This window comes from Halyomorpha halys, unplaced genomic scaffold (genome assembly GCF_000696795.3).
Source record: "Halyomorpha halys isolate HHAL.00 unplaced genomic scaffold, Hhal_1.1 Scaffold553.1, whole genome shotgun sequence".
NCBI classification, from domain to species: domain Eukaryota; kingdom Metazoa; phylum Arthropoda; class Insecta; order Hemiptera; family Pentatomidae; genus Halyomorpha; species Halyomorpha halys.
The window spans coordinates 360,853-368,692 of NW_027104888.1; positions in this window are offsets into that span (position 1 = coordinate 360,853).

Consider the following 7,840-nt stretch of genomic DNA (forward strand, 5'->3'; position numbering starts at 1 on the left):
ACAACTCAAGTACAGAACTAAAAATAAAATAAAACAAGCGTAGTAAAAAAATAACTTCAACTAATTAAATAATTAATTAACTTCATGGATAAGATTTACTAGGTTATATTTTATTTTATTACAACATCTATTTAGGAGCAAAGGGACTACGAGGACTAAATTTATTGCGACAATAGTAGAAACGGTTACTCACCTACCATCGGGAGATATTATGTTCTTTTTAGTACTTATTTCGTATTTTTAGTTGATTAGTATTAAAAGATTTTTATATATATTATTTTTCCCTACGCAACAGTAAACAGGCTACTAAGCCATTTTATCTCTCGCAGTCCAATATAAGTTATCTTGTCGATTTATATTCCATTTAATACAAAGTGGCGATGAAAATTTTCCAAGAGGTTGTAAACCAAATCAAAGACATTCGTTTCAACACCTTATGTCGCGTTCTTAAATTAATACGTTACAATATCACAAGTGTGGGAGCGGGTAGCTCAATAGTAAGACACTATGCTACTAAATCCAAGGACCCGGGTTCAAATCCGGCTCTGCCAGATAATTATTTTCCGTTTCACTGTAGCCGTGAGCCAGCCCAATGTGTTTGGGAGCCCCCCAGGGTCAACCCAACCCTATGAAATGTGTACCCTTAATTGGGTAAAATTTAGTGGTCAAGGGTGATTCTGACCAAATCACCTCCTTGATCAACCGTTGGTCTCGTAACAGTACTTCCTTACAAAGTATTGTCCCCCTGACTCTTCACGTAGCAGTACCACTAGTTAGAACAAGTTGATGATTTTAAGATACAAGGTACTGATATAAATTCTCGATATGTAATATTGGTAACTAGGAATAGACTTAATTGCCAACTAAAATATGATAAGAAAATTAGAATATGAATATATCATCGTATTATAGTATAAAAATAACTAACATTAACCATTTGGTAAATTGTTATGATTAAAAAGAAGAAAAACGAGTGGGATCAATGTAGAGGCCTATTTCGAACTTTAAAGGAAGCGTGGTCGTGTTACGAGTATGTCCCTCTCATGTTTGAGAACAATAGGACTGTGTACAGGAAGCGTGCTCATGGTACGAGTGTATCCCTTTCATGTTTGAGAACAGTAGGACTGTGTACAGGAAGCTTGGTCGTGGTACGAGTATGTCCCTCTCATGTTTGAAAACAATAGGACTGTGTACAATAAAGCCATATAGAGGACATTCATACTCATTGCTGGCCCTATCTCTTGAGATTTCTAGCATAAAAAAATTACTGAAAATATACGAAAAAAATTGTTCCACCATTGTCTTGATTAATTGGAATAAGGAAGAAGTCTGATGTTGCTAACCAATGTCCACATCTCTAGGACAATTAATCATGTCGTTTTTTAATTTATTTTTTAAGCATTCTAACGATATAATCGATATTCTCTATAGTAGAAGAAGTAGGTGATACAGTAATTGGTTCAAAAATGATCTAGGAGATAACTTTCAATTTACTGGTTTCAAGACCCTCTGAGTTAAAAAAAATAGTTTTTAAAAAGGTAACAAAATACAAAAACAACTTTAAAAATGCAAATACAACAGCCTTAGCACAACACCCTATAAACCCATATCATAGTTTTTACATTAAAAATCCCTAAATTCTCGGCAATGAGATTTCACCATACAAATAGGAAAATATTTGTGGCTTAAGGTGGGAGATATTAGGATGGACCGAAAATGCTTTATTTTTCTTTTTTTCAAATCGTAGTACCATGGAGAATTCACGAATTAGGGAGATGTAAGAAAGGAACAAAGAATAAATAAAATCCATTCACATCTTACAGTACGTTTTTACTAAGATTGATTGTGCACGGAGTCCAATTTATAACGCCGTAAGATATTTTGCGGATATTATAACTTGCGGAATAGAACTTACAGTCAAACACATTCTGACAGAATGCCGAGCTTTTAACTCCCTCAAATCTTTATATAATATACCTGATGATCTCCATTCCATCTTGCAGGATAACATACCGTAGATAGACTTTTTAAGTTTATACATCATTCCAAGCTCTACCATACAATTTAATCAAACCTTACCTCAGGTCCACACGTTTTTATTTATTTTTTTTCCCAACACAGCGATTAATAGTATTGCCAAGACCGATTAGGGTCTTATTATTATGGCTGCCAGATCATTCTGGGATACCGCGAAAGAAAAGGCTGACTAGCTATGAATACAGGCCAAGTCGTAGCATCATCTACATAAAAATCAAAGAAAATTGATGGCAGGACGAATGGTTCATCACGAGAGGCAATTTAGGAATGGTCCAGCATACGGTGGAACGTCCGGCCGGAAACATGAAGCTGCTACAGAGAACCCATCTTCTGATAGGTCATACTCGACTCACCCACTGTCATCTCATGAAGGAGGGAGGATGCACCGATTTGTCGCTGCTGCTGAAGCGATCTCGCTGTTGGGCACATTCTTACTGGGTTGCTCTGGAGTCACACCGATTCTCTTCATGTGTACAGGAAATGATCAGAGAAGACTCCACAACAGTAAAAAATTTGTAAAGTGTATATTGTAATTGTCAATATGTAATGGTAATTGTGGTTGTAAATTTCTAACTTTGTAATTTCAACTTTATTTGTATTTCAACTGTATGAACATGACAATTGTAATCTAATTTGTAAATCAAGTGTAAATGGCCTGAGTGGTCGAAACACTTAAATAAATTTAAAAAACCAGTAAGATGCCAGTTTTTGCTTGATTTAAGCAATCGTTTAATTGGAAGATTGAAAAATGAATGGAAAGTGGAAGTCTATAATGAAATCAGAATATTGCACGAAAGAAAAAAAATATATAAAGAGAATTGCATTATATATTATTAAATATATTACCATTATATATAAAATAGAAAATATATTACAATTAGATATTAGCTTAAGGACATACAAATTATCAGTACATCAATATAAAGTATAAATTAATTACTTAAAAATATCATTATTATAAATATCATTAATTCAGAAAAAATATTATTGTCCTTTATCATATATATAGGCCTCTATGTTTGGGTGTAATTAAATTTAACGAAGAGGTGGGTATGGTTTTTATATTTTCTAATTTGTATAGCCCTAGGTGACAAACATTTCAGGCATTCCTAAAAAAAAAAAAAAAAAGTGGAGCCTGTTAGAAGCCTTACTATACGAGCCTCTAAGGAGCCTTGCTATACGAGGCAGCTTGCATTGGGTCCGTGCCTGTCGTTAGGCTCATTATACATCACTGTTTAAATGAATTAAGACACTAGATTTCGTGTGAAATCTAGTGTCTGGCGTTTATTTAAGAAAATTATGATCCAGAATATTCCTAAGATGACGAAAAGTTGATGGGTTAGTAAAAATATTTTGATTTAATCCATTTTTCCAAAAAATACATAATAATAACTATCTTATTTTTATTTTTACGGATATAAAGATAAACGAGATAAGAACTATTTAAAAAGATTATATCTTATAGTTATTACTTACTGGGCTTAATGTGAGTATCTTATTTAGATGTTTAACTTACCTGAAAAATAAATAAAATATATATTAACATAATATCATAAAAAATGAATACTGTCAGTAAGATTTACATGAACGTTTTGAAATGATCTAAAAATATATATGATAAATGACAATAATATTTTTTCTGAATTAATGATATTTATAATAATGATATTTTTAAGTAATAAATTTATACTTTATATTGATGTACTGGTAATTTGTAAGTCCTTAAACTAATATCTAATTGTAATATATTTTCTATTTTATTTATAATGGTAATATATTTAATAATATATAATGCAATTCTCTATTAAACAACATAAAATAAACATTTATTGCTAAATTTACTAAACTAAGGAGTATTGTTTGATGTAGGTGGACGGTGTTCCAATCTCTTTTTTACATATCATGTGAGTTCATGAAGTAATTATAAGGGAATACTTCCTTTCCCTTTCCCCCCCCCTCCGAAATCTCAGAATCAGGCCCGGCCTGACAACACCCTCGGGGAACATCTTCGGTTGCTCAAGTTAGGGCGGAATCTCGAGCCATAGGAAGCTATGCCGCGCGCGGTTATAGCCTATAACAATACAATACATGCGGCCACGGGGTTATCACCGGTAGCGATAGTCTTCGGACAGAGGCGTCGCGATAGGGGCGTCGCGATAGGGGAGACAACCAACAATAACGATCTCAGAGCGAAACTTTATTACAAGGGTGCAGCGCCAAGAGACTTAGGCGAAGATACGGGAAAGGTTGATACGCGAAAAGTAACTACGAGTTATGAAAGAAAACGACCGCCTCACAGTCTGTAAAACGGGTCCGCTAACATTGGGTACAATCGTATATCGTCGGTTGAGAACTGGCCCCAATAAAACTGCTGCACGTTACGAGGGCCCTTATTGAATCATTACCATTAGGGAACACAACCTATTTACCATAAAAGACGTAAATCACCCATTTAGGTCCCTCAGGGTTCATCTGGAAGCACTGCGAGTACCCACCCCTGTTACAGAATGTCAGGCCGGACGACAACGCCTGGACCATCAAGAGAGCGATTTTATGTTTACTTTGTTTTTTTTTCATGTTATATTGGTTGTATCATTTCAGGTTATATTTAATGTATAAGTGCTCTACAACGAATACTTATGTGTTATTTTTACGGTTTAAGTGTTCGGAAATATTTCTTTATGTGAATTATAGCTCAGAAGAATAGGAGCACATATATGTATATATATATATATATTTTCTCATTATAAGATATTTGGTTTTATTTATTTATTTTTTTTAATATAGTTTCTCCATACGAAGGAACTGGAGGGAGGGAGTAAGCTACATATTGATATTTATGAGAGGCACCAGCTGGAATTTTTTAACTTGGAGTAATTTCTTTTGTCGGCATAACAAAGAAACCGCCGGGCCTAGGCAGAGACCCATTCGGCAAAACATTAAAAGTAATGTATAGACATATGTATATAACGGGGGTTCGCAGGCACCTCTGGGTACGGTTGACCGCGTAGGCAGTGGTAAACAAATAAACAGCCCTTATCTTACACGTGGACACCTTAAACACCTCGGGAAAAATACAGCGAGCCCTGTCAAAGAAAAAAGCCGCCTTAATTTAAACATGAAAGGTAGGAAAAAGACCGACTTTTCCTGAAGGTCATTGGACCTTCTCACCCCCTCAGAACATAGAAAAACCAATCAGAATTATAGATATTCATATCTAGCATACCTTGGCGAGGGGGTCCAGATGGAATCTAGTATTTGAATTAAATATAGCACATAATTTTTCAGTCGGTTCCCATCAGGAACCGATAGAGATACATAATATAAATACATAAATACATAGAATATAAATATATAAATACAAATTCATAATATAAATGAATAAATTTCAATATAATATGTGTATGGGGAACCCCTAGTCGGAATTAGAAACCCTGAAGCCCCGTACACGGCAATATATCCTCATAATAATAATAAAAATTCTGTACTAGTAGGATTAGTTATCTTTAAGTTTGACAACAAACTCAGTTCCTATATATACCAGACGATTCTGATAATAAAGTTAGTTATTCAAGTAGTTTTGTGTCGTTACTCTGCCCGAATTCCTTTTTATTTTACGTTATCCTTTCAATCTAATTGAAAGTTATATATATAATTTTTTTTTCTCTTAATGGTAACCCCATAAAGAGATAGTTTATTTCTATTATACATGTTCCATGCCATGAAAGGTATACTACATATATTATATGTTTACAGTACAAAATGTTGGAGTATATATAATTTGTTACATTGTTTATAACATTATAATATATACGAAGTTTCTACGTTTAACCAGAACCAAAATGTTGTCGGCATAAGCTAGAATTGTTGTATCTTTTGTTTTAGTTAGTTTCAAAAACAGTATTTACCAGTACATTTCAAAGTACCGGGGACAAGCAGGATCCTTAAAGAGTACCTGTCGTTAGTTTTTTTTGTGATAGTATAAAAGTTAGTTAGAAGAGTTAGAAATCTATTTTATAAATAATTTTTAATTAAGGGATATATTGTATTTTTTTTAGATTAGTGAGTATAGCCGGCCACCATGCTCCGTCGTATGCTGCCCTATATCCAAACTAACCACTAAGAAATTACTTTTTTGATGCATAGCAGATGTAATCTGGTCGGTGAGTGCTTGTAATGCATCATCAGTACCTGTTTGAGAGCGAAAAGCAAATTGTCGTCTGTCAATAATTTCTTTTGACGTTAAGAAATACATAAGACGACTTTTGTTAATTTTTTCAAATATTTTTCCAATAATTGGTAGGATACTGATTGGCCTGAATGATCTTTGATCGGCTTTAGGGATAAGAACGAGTTTACCTTCTTTCCAATTTTTAGGAAACTCTGATCTACTGAATAATAGTTCATATATATGTGATAAAATCCTAGGAATACCTTAAAAAAACCTTTTTAATAATAACTAGACTGATTTTATCAATACCTGTTGATTTTTCTGTATCCAGGGATCTCATTGTGTAAGCTATTTCTTCATCATCAACTGGTACATCATTCGGAGTTGTTGGAGGTATATTTATTGTAGTACGCATGTTTATGTGTTCATAGCTGTCGTTATCGAAACTCTCATGCTTTATAATGTCATTCATAAGGAGTGTTAATGTTTCACTCGTGTCAGTCGTGTATTCATCATTGTTGTTAATTACTGTCTGAAGTATGGTCGAAGTTTTCAGCTGATTTGTAAGGCCACTTCCACGCAGCAGAGTTAGTCCCGTATATTTTCCAGGAATCAAATTTTGATTTTCTTATTAATTCCTCGTATTGATGTTTGCTGCAAATGTAGTCAAATCTTCTTCTTTCTCTTAGTGTTTCGTTAGTTTTTGTCTAATGGTAATGTTTTCGTAACTTATTTGTTTGCCTACATAAGTCATTTAGTTCGCTGTTCCACCAAGGAGCAGTACGATGATTTCCTGATTTATTTTTTTACTGTATGATTATTTAAGAGTTATATTACACGTTTTTATCATAGCCTTCGTAAATTTCAGAGAAATAATATCAGTGGGTATTTGTGTCATTGCAGCCAATATTCTGCCACGATTTCTGTTACATTAAGAGTATCAAAATTAGGTTTGGAGATGAATTGTTTTTCTAATTGATTTTGTAACGTAATAGTGAATCTGTCCTAATCAGCATTGTATGTAAGGTACACAAAATTATTGTATTTATCCTTATACTGGTTATAAGTATAGGTATGTAATCCGCAGGTTATAATGGCATGTAGAATGTCAATGTTCTTATTTATAGAGTAATGTTGTAAAAAGTTTAATGTGTGTTTGGAGTGATGTGTATTAAGTCGTATTATGTCAATCTGTCTATTTATCATTACAAAAATTTGAAATTTTACAGAAATGTGGTTCATTTTAATTTGTAAGTAAATAGTTTTTAATCAATCGAACTTACAGTAATGGAATGGTGTAGTCAGTGCTGGCAACCAGTTTTTGAACTTCACTAATATATGAAAGGCAACCTCTATCAAAAACGGCTTTTTTTTTTACTACTATGAGTGTGCTTATTGTAATTATCACAGTTTGAACATTTAAACTTTTCGCAAAATATATATATGTATGTATATATATGTATATATATATATGTATGTAATAGACGAGTCAGAAGAATTGGTGATGGCAGCGCATGCGCGGGAGGTATCGGGCAGAGAGGGAGAGAAAAATCATATATTCTGTCGTCGGTTGTTTTTTTAATGAATGGACATTGAGGTAAAGCTAGTGTTTTGTTTGGTTTTCTCTGTGGG